Source organism: Macrotis lagotis, chromosome 1, assembly GCF_037893015.1.
Source record: "Macrotis lagotis isolate mMagLag1 chromosome 1, bilby.v1.9.chrom.fasta, whole genome shotgun sequence".
Lineage (NCBI taxonomy): Eukaryota > Metazoa > Chordata > Mammalia > Peramelemorphia > Peramelidae > Macrotis > Macrotis lagotis.
In genome coordinates, this window is record NC_133658.1 from 763,851,413 (window position 1) to 763,873,846 (window position 22,434).

At 36.5% G+C, this 22,434-nt stretch overlaps 1 long non-coding RNA gene and 1 pseudogene across 1 annotated transcript in view; one reads left to right on the top strand and one right to left on the bottom strand.

Moving 5' to 3' along the window:
* Positions 1–9,502, top strand: part of LOC141508119 (uncharacterized) — a 45,259-nt gene extending 35,757 nt beyond the window's left edge. Inside the window, exons 2-3 of the long non-coding RNA XR_012474346.1 lie at positions 6,154–6,286; positions 9,356–9,502. This is a non-coding gene — a long non-coding RNA (uncharacterized LOC141508119). The remainder of the gene's footprint in view (positions 1–6,153; positions 6,287–9,355) is intronic.
* Positions 9,503–16,779: 7,277 nt separating this feature from the next.
* LOC141506746 (mitochondrial inner membrane protease subunit 1 pseudogene) lies at positions 16,780–21,158 on the bottom strand (annotated as a pseudogene).
* Positions 21,159–22,434: the final 1,276 nt, after the last annotated feature.

Here is a 22,434-nt window from a genome sequence, read left to right on the forward strand (position 1 = left end):
GTAATAATATATAAATGCTTTTTGGTTCTATGACTAAAAGATCTAGTTATACAACCAAAAAGCATTTATATATATATATATATATATATATATATATATATATATATATTGTGTACCAAGAAATATATGCAAGATGCTGAAAAATACAAAGACCAACCCCCCCAAAAAAACCTCAAACCAATCCTGACTCTTAAAGAGCTCAAAATCTAGTAGGAGAGACAACATGTCAATAAATACGTACAAATAAGCCAAAGAAAAGATTAACATTAACATTAATGGACATTAACAACAGCAGAAAGGCACTAAAATAAAGAGGGATTGGGAAAGATTTCCTATATAAAGTAGAATTATAGCTGGAACTTGAAAGAAGCCATGGAGTTCAGAATGCAAGATGAAAAGGAGGAATTATATATTCATTGGATTTAAGAACAGGTGTGCAGTAAGAGGGGGATAGGTTATGAATGGCTTTGAACACCAGTCAGAGGATTTTGTTTGAGTGGTTCTCCAAGGTCACAGATCTAAACAGATCTAAATATCAGAGATGAAATCTGAACCCTGGAGTCACTGTTCTTTCCACGGCATCATACTGCACCATTATGCTGCCTTCCCCAAATGGGGGACTCTGTCAGCCTATACATCTTTTTGAACTTTATTCAGCTCCAACAAAATATACAATGTAGGTAATGAGTTTTATGTGGGATTGCTATTACTTTGAGTCTAAAAAAAATACAAATTCATTTTAAGGGATTATGAAATTTATGGTAATTTTTGTTATTGTGTATCTCCTCAACCCAACTAATATTTCTAGTACAAATGCTAGCATGTGATTGCTTACAAAAATTTTTTTTTAACATAGAGGTTTTTAGACTTGATTCACTTTCTAAAAGGCCAGATACATAGTAGGTGCTTAATAAATAATTATTGACAAGAAGAACTAGTGTTGTACTAAAAGGTAACCTGACCCTAATCTGACAGGAGTAGGATCCACTTTTATTAATAATAGCAGCTAGGGAGCGGAGCCAAGATGTCACAGGAGAAGAACCTCTCTTAGGTACTCTCTCCAAAATATTTTAAAAACCATAAAATTATGACTCTAAATTTTTGAGAGGAAGAACCCACAGAAAGATCCAGTGAGGCAATTCTCCAGCCTAGGATAACCTGGAAAATAGTTGGAAAGCTGTATTCCATGGAGTTGGAGGGGCTGCACCACACCTTAGTGAAGGAACTTCAGCCTCCCAGGAACAGCCCCAGGGTGCCTGGGAGTGCTGGATCCTGGCAGTAAAAGCAGTTTCCTGACCTGCACCCAGGGAGCACCAAGCACAACTTGGAAGATCAGCAGGGACACCTCTGCCATAGCAAGCACAAAGCTGAGACCCTCAGTGTGACCACAGCACTCAGCACAACTGAAGCACTCAGTGCAGCCCAGGCCCTCAGCACTGCCATGGCACTTAGCACAGCCCAGATCCCAGGAAACAAAAGAAGGCCTGTGGAGCCACCCAGCAGAAAACCTCCAGGTAGCTGTACCCTGGGTGCTCAGCCCACTGAAGATAAGGGAGTGGAGGGAGACTGCCAAGTATGTCCTCTGTCCCTGGAACAGGACTCTGGGGCTTTGACCACATTTGTAGACCAGGAGAGCAGGCAGGGCCTCATACATTGAGGTCCTTGGGGGGGGGGGCTCCCAATAAAACTCAAAACTTAGGAAGCAGCCCAAAACCAGGCATAGGCTGGGGAAATGAGTAAACAGAAAAAAAGGAACCTGACCATAGACAATTATTTTGGTCCCAGGGAGGACCAAAATACTCAATCTGAAGATGAGCAAGTCCAAGCTTCTGTATCTAAAGACTCCAAGAAATATAGAAGTTGGGTTCAGACTATGACAGAACTCAAAACAGATTTTGAAAATCAAGTAAGGGAGATAGAAGAAAATTTTGGAAAAGAAACAAGAGAGATGCAGGAAAAACATGAAAATGAAGTCAACAGCTTAGTCAAGGAGATCCAAAAAAATGCTAAAGAAAATAACATGTTAAAAACCAGCTTTAAGTCAAATGGATAAAGCAGTTCAAAAAGTTACTGAGGAGAAGAATGCTTTAAAAAGCAGAATTGGCCAGATGGAAAAAGAGACAACAAAGCTCTCTGAGGAAAACAAATCCTTCAGATGTAGAATGGAGCTAAAGGAAGCTGATGACTTTGTGAGAAATCAAGACATAATAGTTTGACACCAAAAGAATGAAAAATTAGAAGAAAATGTGAAATATTGCCTTAAAAAACTGATCTGGAAAACAGACCCAGAAAATATAATTTAAAAATTATTGGGCTACTGAAAGTCATGATCAGGAAAAGAGCCTTGATCTTATTTTTTTTTATTTTTTGCAAGGCCATTGGGTTAAGTGGCAAGGCCACACAGCTAGGTAATTATTAAGTGTCTGAGGCCAGATTTGAACTCAGGTACTCCTGATTCCAGGGCCATTGCTCCATCCATTGTACCACCTAACTGCCCTTCATTTTTAAAGAATTTCTACAGGAAAATTGCAGAGGGTAAAATAGAAATTGAGAGAATTCACCAATCTCCCCTGGAAAGAGATCCAAAAAAAAACCCAACCCCCAGGAATATTATAGCTACGTTCCAGAACTCCCAAGTCAAAGAGAAAGTATTACAAGCAGTCACAATTTGACACAATTCAAATATCATGGAGCTGCAGTCGGGATCACGCAGAACTTAGTAGCAACGACATTAAGGGTTCATTGGGCTTGGAGTATAATATTCTGGAAGGCAAAAGAGCTTGAATGCAAACAAGAATCAACTACCCAGCAAAACTGAACACCCTTTTCCAGGGGAAAAGATGGACTTTCAATGAAATAGGGGAATTTCATATGTTCTTGTTGAAATGACCGGTTCTGAACAGAAAGTTTGACCTCCAAGTACAAGACTCAGGTATAGAGAGGGTGGATGAGAAGGGTAAATTATGTTATGAGGGACTTGATTATGAACTGTGGGTATTCCTGCATGGAAAGATGATACTGATAATACTCATATGAACCTTCTCATTTAATAGAGCAGGTAGAAGGAACTTTTATAGATGAGGCACAGGAGAGAGCTGAATTTGAAGATATAATATATTATAAAAATGGAGTCAATGGGTGAAAGGGAAATGTACTGGGAGTAAGAGAAATGAGAGGTAGAATAGACTAATTTATTTCATAAAAGATATTTCATGTAACTTTTGCAATGGTATGGAAGGGAGGAAGGTGAGGGGGAATGAGGGAACCTTCATTCTCATTTGAAATGGCTCAGGGAGGAAACAGCAAACACACTCAATAAGGTATAGACATCTAGAAGAAAAAGGAGAGAAGGGGGACAGGGGGAGGGGAGGGGGGATGTGGGTGATAGAGGAGAGGATACATCATAGGAGAGGATAGTCAGATAGTACACATTTTCTTTTTTACTTTTTTGCAAGATCTTTGGTTGGGTGGTCTGTCTGGGCCACAGGGCCGGGTGGTTGCTGGGTTTCTGGGGTGGGATGTAGGTTTGGGGCCTCCTGGCCCCAGGGATAGTACTGCTCTGTCCCCTGTGCCAATTGGGTGCCCAACAGCACATTTTTGAAGAGGGACAGAGTTAAAGGAGAGAGATAATATAATAGATGGTAGTGGGGAGGAATGGATGGAGGGAATTACAATCAACAACAACTGTGGAAAAATATGGAAATAACTACTATGATGGACTTGTGATAAAGAAAGTGATCCACCCAAGACAGAGCTGATGGTATCAGAACACAGACTGAAACACATTTTTTTCTCTTTTACTTTATTTCTCATGAGGCTTTATATTTTTGTGGGGTAGGGTGTATTATGTTTACTCTTAAATAAGAATATTTTAGTAATGTGTAAATAAATTAAAGAAAAATTAAAAAAATTTAAAAAGAAAAAAATAATAGCAGCTAGTTACCATTTGTGTAGTTCTCTAAGGTTAGCAGAGCCCTTTACATTCTTTTCTCATTTTCCCTGATCCTCACAACCATCTTAGGGAAAAGGTGATATTATTCCTTTGTGTTTTACAGATGAGGTACTTTACACATGACAAATAGAGGTTGAATGACTTGCCCATGATATAAAAGGAATAAATGTCTTGGGGCTGGAGTTACACTTAGATCCTTATTCCAGATCCAGCCCTCTATCCACTGCCACACTTAGCTGCCTATTATTAGCACATATAAGTAACATTTATATAGGGCTGTGCAGTGGGGAAAAAAATGTAATGTCTTAGAGAGAACGGCAATTTTGGGCATAGCTGAAGGAAAAAAGACAAAAATTGCCAGCCCCATTCTTCCCCTTCCAATCTTAATAAGAGAAACTCCAGGGTAATCATCAAGGCTCTAGGGTTAGCTGCCAGAGGCATGATGGGAATTGAAAAGAATTTACTCACCCCAACCGAAATATCAGGTGGGCCTGGGGGAGTTATTGAAGAACAGGAAGGAAGTTCAAACCAGACAGAACAAGTCTGAGAAGCTCTCAGTATGCTAGTTAAGTTTTCATTTGTTCTTTTGTCAAGACCTGCAATTTCATTTCTGTAGGAAATTCCCTATAAGAAAAAGGCCTCAAAGACTATAAATGGCAAAACGTTATATGAACTGTATTTATGGATCTGTATATTTTCCCTAAAATGCAATAGTCACTCAAAAAAACTTATTCTTTTGTCACATTTTTTTCATTTGTGTTTGACTTTTTTTTTTTAGGTTTTTGCAGGGCACTGGGGTTAAGTGGCTTGCCCAAGGCCACACAGCTAGGTAATTATTAAGTGTCTGAGGCTGGATTTGAACTCAGGTACTCCTGACTCCAGGGCCAGTGCTCTATCCACTGCACCACCTAGCTGCCCCTGTGTTTGACTTTTTTTGGCAGAGCTACTGGAGTAGTTTGATATTTTCTTCTCCTAATTTTATAGATAAGGATACTGAGGCAAACAGGGTTAAGTGACTTGCCCAGGGTCACAGAGCTAATAACGAAGACCACATATGAAGCCAGGGAAAGGGATCTTTCTGACCCTAGGACTGGAATTCTCTCCACTGTCACTTCCCCCCTTTTCCCCAAGGCAAAGCAAAATTACATACATACATACATACATATATATATATATATATATATATATATGCGTGTGTGTGTGTGTGTGTGTGTGTGTGAAACATTATTCAATGATTAAGGTTACACAGTACAGAGAGCTACATAAAGCACTGGAAAGGGCAATTATTATGTTTACTCAATATTCTATCCTGTTTATGTAACTCTGTTTCTACTCCAACAAATAATTTTAGAAAGACATGATGCATTTTTCCTGGTGGCCTTCTTGGATTATCAGGAGCCTCCCAGAAAGGTTTTAAAAGGAAAGAAAATTATAATCACCAGCTATCACAATCAGAATACTTACTCTGTCAACCTGGGCCAATTTATTCACATAACCGCTTTTTCCTCACCTGCTCCATTATCCCTGAGTTCAAATACAACGTCAGACAATTACTAGCTGTTTAACCCTGAGAAAGTCAACTTAACCTAGTTAGAGAAAGAAATAGCAAACCCACTCCAGTATGCTTACTCAAAAAACCCAAATGAGGTAAAAAAGAGTTGGACATAACTAATATGACTGAACAACAGCAACAAAATGCTATTTATTTCCCTTTCTTAAATAACAACAGAATTTCAGGATTGGAAGGGGCTTCAGAAATCAACTAGTTCTGTTTTACTAAAGAAAAGTTCTACTCCAGCAAGTGGTCAAAGAATCTATGTTTGAAGACCTCTGATAATGGGGAACTCATTATAACCTGAGTCAACCCATTCCAATTGTTGGATAGCTCTATCTTTGCTCACCTGTATCAGCCGCTGCTTTGGATTGAAACCATTTCCAAACAATGAATTTGAGGTGAGCTATTTCAAATATAAATGGATTTATGTGGCTTGAAAACAGGAACAATTTTTTTGTCTTTATATTATCATCAGTCAAAATACATTCCAAGTAATAAGTGCTCAAGAAATGTATATATTTTTTGTTGATGATGATTTTAAGGTTTTGTTTGGGGTAATTCTGAATCAGGTTCATAATAAATGAGGAAATGGCCATAGCTATTATGTACATTGATGGGTTACCCAAGAATTTTATTTTATCCATAGGGCAAAATGACAAAGATATAAGGAGCATCCAGGCACAGAAAGAATTTAAGCAGAAGCAGAAGACTGACTCATTTGTATGTGGATTGGGGATGAGTTTGTGCTGTCTTTGCAAAAATATAAATCCTATGTTCTGGTAAGATCTTGTTAAAGTCCCCCTGGAATATCAACATTATTTAATATTCTCACTTTCAACTTTTTTCATACTGTTCCTCCCACTTGTAAATTCTCATTTTCCTCTCTGCCTACCAAACAACTAATGATGCTTCAAGGTCCAACTTAAATCCCTTTTCTTTGAATTCTCTTGATATCCTAGTTCATAATGATCTAGTCCGTAATGATCTTGTAGCTATTTCTTTCAATTTGATTTCAGGTACTAAGGTATGTGTTTTTTTCCTCCAACCTACTAAAAAACCGAACTCTTCTCTGAATTTTTATGATAGTCAGTTAGCTCAGTAGATAGAATATTGTACTTGAAGAAAAGAAGCCTTGAGTTCACATCAGACTCCAGACTCTTGCAAGCTCTATGATCCTGAACAAATTACTTTGCTTCTTTCTGCCTCAGTTGTTTCATCTGTAAAATGGGGGTAGTGAAAATCTCCCTTCCTATTTTCTCATCTGTAAAATAGAGGTAGTGAAAATAGCACCTAACTCCCAGGGTTTTTGTGAGAATAAAATGAGATCTTTGTAAAACATTTTGTAAATCTTAGAGTGCTATTATTATTAATTGTGTGCCTTTGTAATTCTAATTGTTTCTTGTCATTAGTCTTGGTCTTTCATTTACTATACTTATGCTATATCCCCAATACTTATTGGTTGATTAATATAATGAGACTATAGTTTCCTGAAATACAAATAGTAAATATTTCCCTTTTCTTAGCACATAGCACAGTCTTGGCTATTTAGTGGATACTTAATAAATATTTATTGATTGATAGCTTAATTTTCTCCAAAATTAAAGATTGCTGGGTTACTTATTCCTCTCTTTATATGTCTTTCTCTCTCTCTCTCTCTCTCTCTCTCTCTCTCTCTCTCTCTCTTTCTCTCTCTCTCTCTGGAGAGAATAAATCTATAATGTAACAATTGTTTCAGAATCCACCAAAGCTTAAAACAGTGTAAACAATCATTTGTATTCAAGGGTTAGGAAAAAGTGAGCAATTAAAAGGATTATCAGGGCTGCCATCATTTTTGCTCTTGAAGAAATAAAATTATCACCAATATGACTAGCATTAGAATACACACTTCCTCAGGCAAGTATTTTAATTTTTGTCTTTGTGGTCCCATAGCCTTGATTAATAAGCACTTAAAAATTAATTGTGAAATGAGGCTAAAAAGCATTTATAAATTATTTATGTGCAAAAACCCTGTGCTAGGTGCTGAGAATACAAAAGAAATGCAGGACATCCCCTGCTTTTAAGAAGCTCACATTTTTTATAGGGAGAGACAGCACAAATAGGAGGTTTCAGTTCCAAATCAGATGGAAAAACTCAGTAGTCCTTATGGTGTAGAAACAAAGCAGATGGTAAAAGCATCTGTCATTTACAATGATAAAATCATGTCTGTTTCTGATTTTAAAACATGTGAAAGTGCCAAGAACTTTAGTGGTAATGACTTTTTTTCTCCAAGTCTTCAGTAGCTAGGGTTGGGTTTATAATCTGCAGGGCCCTGCTATTATTTCCAAGTCTCTTTGCTTTACCTGTCCATTGCTTGTAGTCCACTGGCCTTTGGTGTTGGTATTGGCAGAGATGTAAGGGCTCCCTTTTACATTGTGTGTATTAGGGAAGTATGTGCTTAACAGAATTAATTATTTAAATTAATCAAATCAATTTAACAGGCTTAAAATTACTGGAGATTTTAAGAATTAGATTTTCTTAAAGGTATTTAGGAAAAGTGATTTTGCAGTACCCTTCGAGTCCCCATATAGAAGTGAATGACACTATGCATTGCTCATATGGTTACAGAGAAGAGAAACCAGAGTAGATTATGTATGCAGACCATAAAGAGTCATATGAATGTCAGCTCTTATTATTATTATGAGTATACAGGGGAGGAATGGATGACTGAATGTGAAATGAGGCAGTTGAGTGGAAAGAGAATTGAATAGACAGATGGGGCAGGTGAGTGTGAAGGAGAAATGGGTAAATAAATAACAGTATATGCTATATTACTAGAATTCATAGTGTGGTAGAATGAACATTGGAATGAGAATCAAGAGACATAGATTTTAGGGCTGACTTTGCCGCCAACTAGCAAGTGGTATATTTGACCAAGTCAATTTCCTTCTCAGGGCTTCATTGTCAGGGCTTCTTAACCTTCAGTCTTTGAACTTCAAACATTTTTATAATTATTTAAACATAATTTGTTTACTTTGTAATTTTATGGTTTTTAAAAATGTTATGCATTTAAAAACATTATTTTAAGAAGGGATCCATGGACTTCATTAGGCTGCCAAAGAGGGCTCTACATCACATGCAAAAATTGGTTAGATTCCCTGGATAATATAGTAATATAGTAATATAGTATTAAATTTCTAAAATTCTAAATGTCTATGAGTCTAGTTGTCAAAGAAGAAAATGAGAAGGTAGGAGAAGATGGATTTAGGATTAGAGAATCCAGTTTAGAGTAGATTGCTTCTTTCTTCATTCTGGATTTGGTGGATTTATCAATTTTCATTTATACTTTCTTGAAATATAATGTCCAGGCTATTTTCTATCATGATTTTCAAGGAATCAAATGATAACAATAGCACTAACCTCAAAGAGTTTGTTGTAAGGAATAAATCAAAAAAAAGTATAAATGAAAAAAGTATAATGTAACTCCAATATATTGGGCATCATATTAATGCCATTACACATATGTACTTGTATAAACATATGTGTTTTATATATATATATATACATATGCAAATATATCCCATATATAATTTCCTACTCCCCTTCCTCTTTCTTCAATGTAACTAATTTGTCCTTGCTTCCCAATTCAGCCTCTGCCATTAGCTAAACTCACAAAACACTTAGCACATTTAATTGGAAGTCACATTCCTTCTGACCTTTTTGAAGTGTACAAGGTCTTCCTTTAGTTGGGAAGATGGGGAGAGTAGATACTTTCTCTTCCGCCCCTTTCCCAAACTATTCCTCTCAAGAGAACTGCTCCACTTGTATGTTAACTTACTATTGGTGTTACTGTTTTTATTTTCTTTCCTTAGATGTTTCTGATGTTCTTCAACTAATCCCAATACACCACTAATGTTGCCATCTCATTTCATCCAATGGTTCCATGCATTGTTGTTCTTCCAGACTGATTAAGGACTTTCTCACATCTATCTTATACCATTAATTTTTTGATGACTTCAGCAAAGGTATCTAAAAACTGTTCACATCTATTTTATGACCTTGATTGATTTATAGAATTAATCAGAGGCCTCTTTCAACTAATAAAGGTATCACCCATATAGCTTTTAGTTAGTCATATTAATGAGAAGGGGGCAGAAATGATTGGCTGATTGATTGAAGGACCCAAGCCTTCTGAGTTTGATTGAAGCAGTAATAGATCCCCTCTTCTATGTAATAGTAATAGAAAAAGAACTTCTGAGAAAATAAAATGAGACATGAAGTTTATACTACTCAGAGATGCCCCAGTGAAATTGGTGACTGGCACATTGAAAAATTGCTTCTCAAATTAATTTCAATAAGCTAAACTATAACAATTATGAAAATTTACAGCTTTCTGATTGAATTCCACTTGTATTGCTTCTTTCAAAGACAGTTCTTTTTTTCTCATTATAACAGTTTAATAAGTATTTTCATTAAAAGTCTTAAAATCTGAAAGCTTGTATCACAACAAAAGTCCTATAGAAAACTTATCAGCTTGCATGAAAGTTCTCCCTATCCCTATCATTGTTAACTTACCCTTTTATAAGAAAAGTATTGTTTGAAGTCAGTTGAAACTGAATAGAGCTGAAATACTACATAACATATTAAGATGGAGTAAAAAGCAAGCCAGGTCAGTAGAGGGCAAGATAGCAGGTTTTTATAAATGGTTTTATAAATATGAATAGGTTTTTATAAACAAGTACTACTCTACATCTTACCCTACTGTCTCAAAAGAATGGACTTTTTATCAGTTAACTTCTACTATTTATAACACCTTACCTCTTTCTAGACTTCTCTCCCAAATTATTCCCATCTTCTCAAGCATCTTCGGTTTCAGATTTTCCTTAATGCTTCTTCCTGGTTCACAATAGGAACCTAATAAATTCTTGTCTAATTGAATCAAGAATAACAAAAAGTAAATTTCCCTATCCATTCTAGTTACCACCTTCTTTTTCCCCTTTCTTCTGATGGCAGTTTCCTCTAATGTCCTTCCTTAATGCTTCATTGTGATGTGAAAATGACCTTGGGTTAGAGATTCTGTCAATGGAGCAAATATTCTGGTAGTTGGAAATACTTTCGACTCATCACCAGATTAGCTACATACAGGGCAATGAATTTTTTTTGACCATAGCAATTCCCAAAGGCCTTCCATTAAATTATTAAGAGATGGTGGTCTGCATTGGTGGAAGTGGTACTTAGATAAGTGAAACCACAATTCATTGAAGTATTGAAATTATGGATATAAATTTTTCTTTTGGTGGTCTACATTGTTTTTTATCCTAATTTTGCTAATCCATTCTAATAATTTATTGTTGTTGTTCAGAACTCTTCACAACGCCATTTGGGTTTTTCTTGGCAAAGATACTGCAGTGGTTTACCATTTCCTGCTCCAACTCATCCTACAGATGAGGAAACTGAGGCAAACAAAATTAAGTCACTTGTTCAAGGTCTCACAGTTGTAAGTATCTGAGGTCAAATTTCTGAAGATGAATCTTTCTCACACAAGACCCAGAACTCTATTCACTGAACCATTTACCTTTTCTTTTTTTTTTTTTAGGTTTTTGCAAGGCAAACGGGATTAAGTGGCTTGTCCAAGGCCACACCGCTAGGTAATCATTAAGTGTCTGAGACCGGATTTGAACCCAGGTACTCCTGACTCCAGGGCTGGTGCTTTATCCACTGCTCCACCTAGCGGCCCCCATTTACCTTCCCTTTAAGCCACTGCTATTCTATCACTAATTTTCTTCCTTTATAAACACCTAGGAATATACTTGACTCTTAGAGTAAGTCCCATTCAAATATAGTTTCCCCAGGTTTATTCTATGGGTCTACAATATCTAGAATTTAATTCCCAAGATCAGTGATGTTTACCATTAGTAGCTAGATGACAGAATCAATTGAACACAAAGGCATTTAATTAAATGACATAATAATAAAAGTAACAACCAAATATTTCCCTCATGAAGTTGGGACATTTTAACACCTGGCACTAATGGGAAGAGTATGAACGAACAAAGAAATTACATGTTCTCTTTATAAAATGATGCAGCTATCAAAGAATGAAAAGGTTTTCTTTTTTCCTATAAAAATTCCCTGTTAATAATATTTAGTTTGCTTTAAGCATGAAAGGTGTGAGAAAGGGATGGGGAGGGAAATACTCCCATTTGATTTTCTCTTCTTCAATTTTAGGGCATTTATTGTCTAAATTTAATCACAATCTCTTCAAGCCTTGACTTAGGAAAATGTCTAACATCTAATCTTAGATTTATATCTAAATTAATCTCTGGACTCTTTGTAGTTAAGGCAAAATTCAATATACTGGGAGCATGTAGATAACAAATAGCAAATTTTATTAGTGTCTGTGGATAGACAGGCATGGAGGAGGAGGAGAGCTGGAGTAAGAGTTGAATTTTTATTAGAATTGGCCTGCATGCAGATCTTCCACTCTGTGAAGTCTGTAAAGTGAACCACCCTACTCAATATTTTCCTTCTCTGACATAGTTCAGAGCTCTCATGGTTCTATGCTTGCTTAAACCACCAGAATCCCTACATTATAAATCTCCCCAGATTCTGAGATAACTTTCCCCTTTTTATACAGGTTGCTTAAAATGTGATCCTGTCTTTCTCTTGGTGATTTAGATTGATTCGTGGAGGTCTATAGGCCCTGTTCACACTTGGTTTTGACTGTTTGGTTCAATCCAAAAGTGTCCTCACCTGATCAAGGAACAAGATCCAAATGGGGTTTGTGTATACTCCATCCTTCTATTTCCATGTCCTTACACTTTGAAATATTTATTGCATTTGCCTTTTCTATTTTATTCCCACTTCTACCAACTGAGTTTAGGGGACTCATCCCTCATCATTTGCACCACCACACCAGCTTTCCAATTTTTCCTTTTAGTTTTTTCTTCAATCTGTCCTACACACTGCAGACATAATAATCATTCTAAAACATCACTTTTCTTTTACTTTCCTACTCAAGAATGTATAATTGTTATTTATTTCTTCCTAATATATCAATGCTTTTTTGGCCTGGGTATCAAGGATTTTCATGATCTAGTTTTCCTGATAGCAATACTTCAGTATTGCTGATTGACTTTCCCTCCACTGACAGTGAAAATGACTTTGTAGATATCTGTTCACATATAATATCTCTATGTATTTTGTGAAAATACTCTTGAGATTAACCTGTCTGTTTTCCATGAGTTACCTTACCATAGATATAGGGAGCACAGAGTAAACTGTTTGCCAAAAGGAGCTGACTGGGAACCTGCAGTGAGCCAAAGTCTTGATCATTTCCAGACTTGTTTGCTAGTGTTCAGTGTCTGATCTTGCTGAGTTGTGCACCCCAAATCAACCTAAATCAATCTTGTACTAAACTGTCCCTGAAAAATATCCTGCTTCTGTGTCCCACTTGTTCCTGGGAAAGCTGTCCATCTTCCACCATAACTTTTCCCCTTTGTAGGTTTTCAAGCTAAATTGCCCATGCAATTAGGCTGTGGCTCCATTGCAGCTTTGAATTTTGGGCCCAGCATGAATGTCTACGTTTCCCTTTCCCTTTCCCTTTCCCTTTCCCTTTCCCTTTCCCTTTCCCTTTCCCTTTCCCTTTCTTTCTTTCTTTCTTTCTTTCTTTCTTTCTTTCTTTCTTTCTATTTCAAGGCAATGGACTTAAGTGACTTGCCAAAGGCCACACAGCTAGGTAATTATTAAATATCTGAGGCTGGATACTCCTCCTGACTCCAGGGCTGGTGCTCTATTCACTGCACCACCTAGGTGCCCCTACCTTTTCCTTTCAATGAATAATTTTTATCAGACTCAACCAGAACTCCTCTATGTTTGAGGAATGAATTTTTCTTCTGGTTTGACATGTTTGTGTATGTATAACATCCCCCTCACAAACACACACACACACACACACACACACACACACACACACACACACACACACACACTCACTCACAAATGCTCATTTTTCCAGCCTACTTTTTGTTCTTCTCAGACATTATGCACTTCTGGAAGGAAAGTCTGGTCCTGTTGCTTCTTTCTTGAGTGTTGCATTATTCCATTCTTTCAATGATAGCTCCAACTAGGGACCTGTAAGTTTTTAGTGTTCCCAAAATGGTCTGTTTCCACAGTCTGCTCACTGCCTTTAATTTGAGCTCTGCAAGTTGGTTGATGTGGTTTTGGGTCTGAACAATGGCAAGCAGTTACTCAACTTTGTTAAGAAGCACTGTCAGGTTAGTAACTGAACTTTCCTTTGGTTTGGGTTTCCTGCTGCAATTATTCTTCTGGGAGCCTCAGATTAGACTAGAAAGTAGAACTGAAAACCTGTCTGCTCCTGGGGTCTAAACCACACAGCCACTGGTTACTTCTGAACTTACTCCTTGCTGAGTACATGGGGTAGAGTCCATAACATCCCTCTGAGTGGCTCAGTCTGCTCTAAATTTGTGACCCAGAACTGGGCAGTGAGAGACAATTTACCAGTTGGCACCTTTTTTCTGCACCCTACACAAGTTTAGTCCCTCTATGATGTTTTTGGCTCTTTACCTTGTTCTGTTGCTCATCCTCTCCTGATTCACTAGAATGCTGTGCAGAGACCAGATTTCATCCCCAGGATCCATAGATCTGACTCCCTATGCCTACCTGTGATGTAAAAATTACTCACTGTGATTTTTTTCTTGTTTTTTTTAGATCAGGATTCAATTTTTCAGTTTCATAGATCTGATCAGATGAAGGTTTTCTTGGTTGGGGTGGGTAACTGTATTTCATGATTCTTCTCCCCTATATATACAAATTTTATTTTATTCTCATAACAATTCTGTAAGATAAAGGTTGTTATTATTTTCATTTTATAGAGGAAATCTAAGACTGACAAAGGTTAAGTAAATTGTTTAGGGCCGCACAGTGTCTGAGGAAGGATTTGAATTGTAGGTTTTCCTGACTCCAAATCCAGAGTTCTGTCTACCATATCACCTAATTGCCTCTCACAGGAAGGAATTCTGAATAGGTGCAAACAGTAGTGAACATTAGGGTTGTCAAATTGTGTATAATATTATGGAGAAGGGGAGGCAGGTATCCTGGTAGAATAGATAGAGCATAACAAAATAATCTGTGAGCTCACAAAGCAACAAGGCACAGCAGTAGGCATTTATTAAGATCTTACTAAGTGCTAAGTGCTTAGAATACATACATACATTTATATACATATATACATATACACATGCTTATATATATACATATATACATATACATTTTTTTCTTTCCTCAAGGAAAATGGGGGAAGAGAGAGAGAGAGAGAGAGAGGGTACAGAAGGTAGATTTGATGGTGGGAGAGTTACCCACTCAGGGGCATACTCAAAAGCAGAGTCAGCAGAGGTGGTAAGGAAGGAGGAACTATCCTTTCTAAACAGAGAATCCCTAGAAGAAACTCACCCACAGGATTAGGAAGCTAGCTTTGACTGCAAAGGAATATTGCAAGATAAGGCACTGCTGAAGTAGATAAAACATGGTAGAGGTCCAGGAAGACATGTGGTAAACATAAAACATGTCTAGTTAGAGCCATAACTAGAATTTTTTTCTAGGACAAAAATATTTAGGGTGGGATGGAAAGAAACAAAGAGAAGCTCTTGACCCCCAAGGATTGGGGAGAAGAGGAAAACTGACATAGGAGAAATGCATCCTTCAGTGGGATCCTAGATGAAACCAGCTATTAAACTCCCTTCTAGATGGTTTTTTCCTAATCAAAAAGTAATTGAAGGAAGTAAAGAATCTTCATAATTTTTTGTTCTTTGTATCATATCATCCCATGATGATGGATGATGATGGTGATGTATGATGATGATGGATGATGTTTATACCTTGTTCTCAAGGAAGAACATGACACCAGGGAGATGATCACATACTATGCACATGAAATGGGTTTAAGTGAGGGGGTGATATGCTGAGTCACCAGTTTTACATTCGCCTCCAGAATCATCTGGATCCAGATAAGGATCAGGATGACTGGAGATGGCCCTGGATGTGAAGCAGTCAGAGTTAAGTGACTTGCCTAAGGTCACATAGCTAAAGTGTAAAGTGTCTGAGGCCAGATTTGAATTCAAGTCCTCCTGACTCGCGTGCCAGGGCTGTATCCACTCTACCACCTAGTTATCCCAAAATATTTTAAATTAAGAATAAAAACAAAGATGTGCATAAAGTTATTTTCTTTTTTTATTTTATAAATACAAGGTCTTTTATTAATAACATTTATCCTTTCCATGATGGAAAAAAAGAAATAGGCATAAGCTTGGGTTAATTATAAGAATAGAATGAGCTCCTAATTATAAAATTAAGCAAAAGGTTTGTTGGTTGGTTTTTCCATTCTTTGGGGTGGGGAAATAATCATCTGTGGTCAATAACCAAGCAATACTTCATAACAGTATAGCACTGAGAACTAGCCCAGTCATGAAATTTAGGTAATGGGTATTTATGATTTCAATAAATCATTTTAAATAGGATTTCTTTTCTTTTTTAAATATAAAAGCATTAACATTCCTGACAATTTCTGAATTTGGATTACATTATTGGTGTATTTAAACCAATATTTTCCTGTCCTATTTTTAGCTTATAATTGTAAATTTCAAATATGTCACTATAACCATTAAATAGTTTTATATTTCTATATATTTAATGTTCTGTATATAACAAGGCCAGATCTCATTTTGGAGGATCCCAAAGGATTGCTGAAATTCTTTTGTTCTTTTTGTTGAGTAAGTGGGCAAAACTAGGTCTTGGCAACCTTTGTTAGGGGACATTTCTTTTGTAGCCAGATTTGACCTGCAATTTAAAATAAATGACAACCATTCTCATGGTTACCATAGTCAAATTAAAGCATAATTGAGAATAAAGAAAAGAATTTATTTAGAGAATTCATAAAATCCAATTGAAAAGTAAAAGAACTATGTCTTTGATCCAAATATCCAGCTATTGGTTCTCCCAAGATACTAGAATGGTTTTATTCCTTTCTTCTTTAAAATCTGCACATTTTTACTTTCAGTGGAGGAGGTGAGGGGAAAGGGAAAAAGGAGGTGAGAAAAGAAAATTGGAGAGACAGAGAAAGAAGAGAGTGAGCTTTGTAAATAAAACTTTAGACTCCCTGCTGCATTCCTCCTATTTGGAAATAAAATTCAATATCAAATATTTTATTTATACATACTTAGTTTCAGTGACTTAGTAAAAATATTTCTTGAGAAACATGATAAGGAAGTGATTTGGCTTACTATTTATCAAGAAATCTATGACCATTGGGGCTATCATGAAGAAATCCAAAATCATTCAGAGTCTAAATCTTTAAGCAAATTGTTCTCTGATTACTCCATGTGGAATAGGTCTAATAGTATTTGGAATCTGTAGAATTCTGGAGATTATCACCTTTCAGACAAACATGACCTTTTGGTATAGAACTAAGGCTTTTAAGGTAATCTGGCAGACTGAATGGAAAAGTTATCTCCTTGCAAACCAATTACTCTTTTACAAATATTTGTTTTAGGGTCACTTGGAATTTTGGCAGTTATAATGCAAGATTCTTTGGTTAGCCTAAAAATGTCAACTAAGATTTTCTGAAAAGACAATGTCAGAATTCTGGATTATAGACTCCATTTTTGGTCCAGAAGACAGAAAATTATCTCCAATGTATTTAAAAGCATTTAAAGTTATATGGCCATACCAAAGCCAAAAAGTTGAAAGTTTTTTCCCAGAATACTTTGAAGCACAGTTGGCTTTTAAGCCAGGTCTATAATATGTTCAGTTCTTGTGGTGGTGTCTCCAGAAAACCACATGCTAAAGTTTTTTTTTTTCAAAACACAGGTTGGTAATCCACAATTTCAAGGAATCAAAATTTCTGGGAAGTAGTCTTCAGAGAAATCGTATCCTTTATACCCTGCCAATTGGCAAAGATGAGAATGTTGAAGTGGCTGTGGGAAGAGAGGTGCAGGAAATTTCTTGTAGGTGAAGTTGTGAATTGTTTAAACTATTCTTGATGTCTATTTGTACCTGGCAGGCATCCACTTGATTCTGAGCCCAAGATTATTTTCAGTGACTCTAGAAGTCAGTACCAAAGCTTTAAAAAATTACAGAGGAAATGAAATTTGTCTTTCATTATTCTCCCCTTTCCTTTCTGCATGCTTCTCCTACTTTCTAGTGTTTCCTTCACCTTGGTGCTCAAAAGTCATGTTATCCTTTTTCTCTCCACAGCTTCCTACTAATATGTATGGGCTCTCCTGCAGTGCTTCCATATTAATACATTAACCCTCCCTAATCCTTCCAAATAGAAATCGCCATTCATATCTTATCTAATTCTCCCATTCCCACTTCTGAAAGAGGAAAGCATTTTTTAAAATAATACGTTTTTCTTCATTTGCTTACTACTATCTGACCTAGTTATCCACTGGGTGGGGGGAGGAGATAGTGAAGGAGGCATTCTGATCAGAGAGACCATCAGAGCTAGTCAATTATGACCAGGTCTCCCAATTACTTCCTACGGTCTTCTCACCAAACTGTTTGCTCTCTGGCCATCATTTCATCATCACCTCCCTCTCACTAGAACCCTAACCTCTGATCCTGGGTCCACTGGCTCTGATGGATGAGCCTTATCTTACTTGGGGACCAGGCCTCCAAACCACTTTTCCTTATCATTTGCACAACACAATGCCCCCTCCTCTCTGTTGTGTATTTTTCCTTTCCCATTAGAATATGTAAACTCTTCCAGGACAAGAACTATTTTGTTTGCCTGCATTTACATCCTCAGGATAATTTCTGTAATATAAATGTTGTATATATGAATGTATATATGCATGCATGCATGTATCTAACTATAGAGCTGTACTTAGAAGTGAACAGGCTGGATTATCATTGGAAAGTTGCATAATTTTTAAAATAATCTAAAATTGGGGCAGCTAGGTGGCACAGTGGATAGAGCACCGGCCCTGGAGTCAGGAGAATCTCAGACACTTGCCTTGGACAAGCCACTTAACCCCATTGCCTTGCAAAACACCTAAAAAAGTTTTTAAAAATAGTCTAAAACATCTCCTTGAAACAAAGACCTTCTATAATAAAAGTATATTTCAGTTATCTTATATGACCTAGTAATGGAATACTATTATCTCAAAAGTTGAGGCTGAATCACCCAAAGAAGGATCAAGGGGTATATGGTGGCACAAGCAGGCTTCATTACATTACAAATGACTTATAAAGGAGAGCTAATGTCAAGAATGTCATCATAGGGTTTATAACTGAAAAAAAAGAGATAATTACTCATAGATAATAAGGGATAGTCAATGGATAGCTATGTTTCGTTACATTGGTATCCAAATATGTCAAGAGATTCAGAGCAAGGTCACCAGTAGTCCTAAAATGCTGCCTAGGTGAATTTATGAAAGAACCTAGATTAGAATTATACAGGTTGGGCAGGATCCTATGGAGAGATCTTGAGCAGAACACTGATGAAACTACTGGTTCACTGTGGTATATTTAGAACTTTAATTCTTCCTAAATTCAGAGTGGTTTTTTCCTAAACTTCATTTCAACTATGAAAGCCATAGCTGAAAAGTAATTGATATAGTGGATAGTGAGCTATTGTGACATAGTGCTTCTGACACATATTGGCTGTGTGACCCTGGGTAAATCACTTAAATTTTCAACTCTCCAAGATTATATATTGCAAAGAAGGTATTGATCTACAATGAAGTTTCCTCAAATGGAAATCGACAAGTAATGAAAAAACAAATTCAGTCCCTATTACCTAACTTAGAGGTAGCTAGGTGGTTCAATGTATAGAGCACCAAGGCCTGGAGTAAGGAACATATGAGTTCAAACTTGACCTCAGATCCTTTATAGCTGTATGATCCTGGGCAAGGCATTTAACCTCTTATTTGCTTCAGTTTCCTCAACTGTAAAATGGAGATAATAAGACTGGTGTGAGGATAAATGGAGATATTTGTATGGAACTTAGCACAATGAGTGCTAATTGTGTTCCCTTTCCCATCCTAATAGAATAGTGACCTTAGGTAAATGGATGCTTTTTAATAATTAGTTCATATAGATTTAAAATCTATTTCCCCCCAATCAATTCACTTGAAGCACTAGTATAACAAATATAATTAATTTTATAATTTTATAAAACTGTCATTTTTATTCTTTTAGTTAGTAGATCTGAATAAAAGGACAAATGACTGCAAGTGGGCCTTAGGAAAAATTCTAGATTTTAATGACAATCCCTGTAGGCTGTCCTACAGCTAACCCTTTTAAGGTATCATTGAGGTATGCTGCCTGGTCTCTATGGCCACTAAGAATCTGTCCTATTTCTGACAGACTTAATGTAGAGTCTAACAGATCCTTTTCCTATTCCTTTTCAACCAGTCATTTCCCCAGATATCCTTGGAGTTAATAGCAACTCGCTCACATTGATTCCACTTGTAATGTTAGGCAAATCACTTCATCTTTGGATATCTTGGTTTGTTCATCTGTCAGATAGAGATAATAATTCCTGCTCTGTTTATCTCATAGGTTTGCTATTAGTCTCAAATGAGATAGTATATATGTGAAAATGTCTTGAAAGGTTTTTTTAGAAGTCATCTACCATGGAATATAGTATTATTTCTTTTTCAAAAATCTATCCCCATCTGGAGTCAAGACTAATTCATAGCAATTTGCTTAAGGGGAAGTTCTTGAAATGTGAAATCAGTTGATCTTGAAACTTGCTGAAAAATCAGTCTTTCATTATGAGGCCATGCTTAAAAGACTCACATTTGCATAAGATGCAATTTTACAATGCACTGATATCATCATCACCTGGTTGATTCAATTTCCCAAGTTGATACTAAGACTATGTTAAAAATTTGTTCTTTGGTCCTTCAAATGAGCCAGGATGTCACTTGTGTGAGGACTCTCTCGTTGGTTTAGACCATAACTCCTGAGTAGATCCCCAAATGTAATTCCATTCTTGATGGTGTACCAAATTTGGAAGGGCAAGTTGGAAAAGGAGATCCAAGTACAAAGCTATACTTAGATACATACGAGTCACCCCAAAAGTCTATCTGTGCAAGTAGTGCTGACGATTTGCACTTTGGTGCTGATGATCATATGTGGGCTCTCTCCAAAGACAAGGCCCCAAGTTAGAGAAACTAGATTTTCCATAAAGCATTCTTCTGTGAAGCAGCCTTCAACTATCACCTATATTAAAGTGTTTGCATTTCCCCAAACCACAAGTGTTGTTTTAATGTGTTTTCCTTGTTTCTACTATTCATTTTTTCTCTGCTTATTAATGCTAACACTGTATACTCCATTCCTAGAGGAATTAATCTTCTGTGAAATGGTTTTCTACTATTCTAATGACTACTATGATGGTATATCTGTGGTCATAGAAATTTTGGAAGCTCAAAGGATATTAGAGATCATCTAATTCAATACTTAACTGATAATTTTATCCAGTGACAAAGCAAAAAAAAACCAATGAATTTTTCTAACACTATGTGGTATTGCTTCTCTTGCATAGAGATAAAGTCCATCAGTGGATTTCACACTTGAAGCTTTCAAGATTGACAGATTCTTCAAGGACCTGCCTGATTCTGGCTTGCTTTCTAGGCCTATGGCCACCTCCATCCCTTGAGAAGAAGTTGGAGAATGACTCAAGAGAAGGCTAGAATTGATATTTGCCAATAATATCTTTTAAGACAATTGAGTAGCAACAGAGCTCCAAAGAACTATCATTATTCTTTTTTTTAAAGCTTAGAATTTTTCATTTTTTTCACACATTCTATGATTTTGTTAGCATGTTGTGGTATAAAGATTCTGGATTCAAAAAAATCTTCCATTTACTATTTTTTTTGGCCATTGGACAAAATATTTCACTCCTCTAGGACTTATTATTCATATATATAAAATGAAATAGTTAAAAGGAATCTCTAAAGTGCCTTCAAATGCTAACTACAATTGCACTCTTTTTCCTAAACCTAGTAACTCTCTATGACTGGTGTACAATCTGTGAGAAGGATCGGGGCTGGACAAAATCATATCATTTGGTTAATCTAATTATAGGCCTCTCCAAACTCATTTAGACTGGTCCAAGGATAATATAAAAATATATCACTGAAATGCTATTGGAAGCTTTCTTTAATGATAGTATTTACCATTGCTTATGTTTTACCAGTACAATCTTTAAGAAGCCAAGATGACTTCTTCACCACAATAAAACATTGAAATAGGTTTTTAGTGGAGGACTTGTATTTATCAATAGATGAAAAATTATGAAGATTATACTGTGGACTCTGCTGTCACCTAGTGGAAAATTAAATAATAATGACCATCAACTTTGGGAGTATTTGCCCCCCCCCTTAATATGTATTCTTAAAGTAAAACTTTGAAAATGGAATACTATGTTTACATTGGCTTCCACTATAAAATTTATCCTGCATTCTTCCATCTGTCATTATTAGCATGTGTGTGTGGGCATGTTGGTAGGTCCATGCTTGATGCTATCAATGAGCATGAGTTTGCATTTGTAAATATGTGTATATGTAATTAACATATTTTCCTCCTTGTTGTTCTAGTCCCCAAATTAGGAGTCTAAATATCATCTCTCATACCCTAGATGACTATCTTCATTGGAAGAAGAGGCACCCCAGAGAGGGAGTAGTTGCCATGGATATTCCAGCATCATGCCTTTGTGTCTCAGAACCAAAATGGTCACAATCAATACTACAGGGACCAGCTTTAAAACTGAGATCACAATAACCCATAGAGCCCATGCTATTGGAGACTGCTTCCACGTGTTACCAAAGCAGGAGCAGCTGCAGGGGATTGATTATAGGATTCAAAGACTGGGTCAGCCTTAGATCACCACCAGGTGTCATGAGTTCTCAATCCTTGATGAAATTTC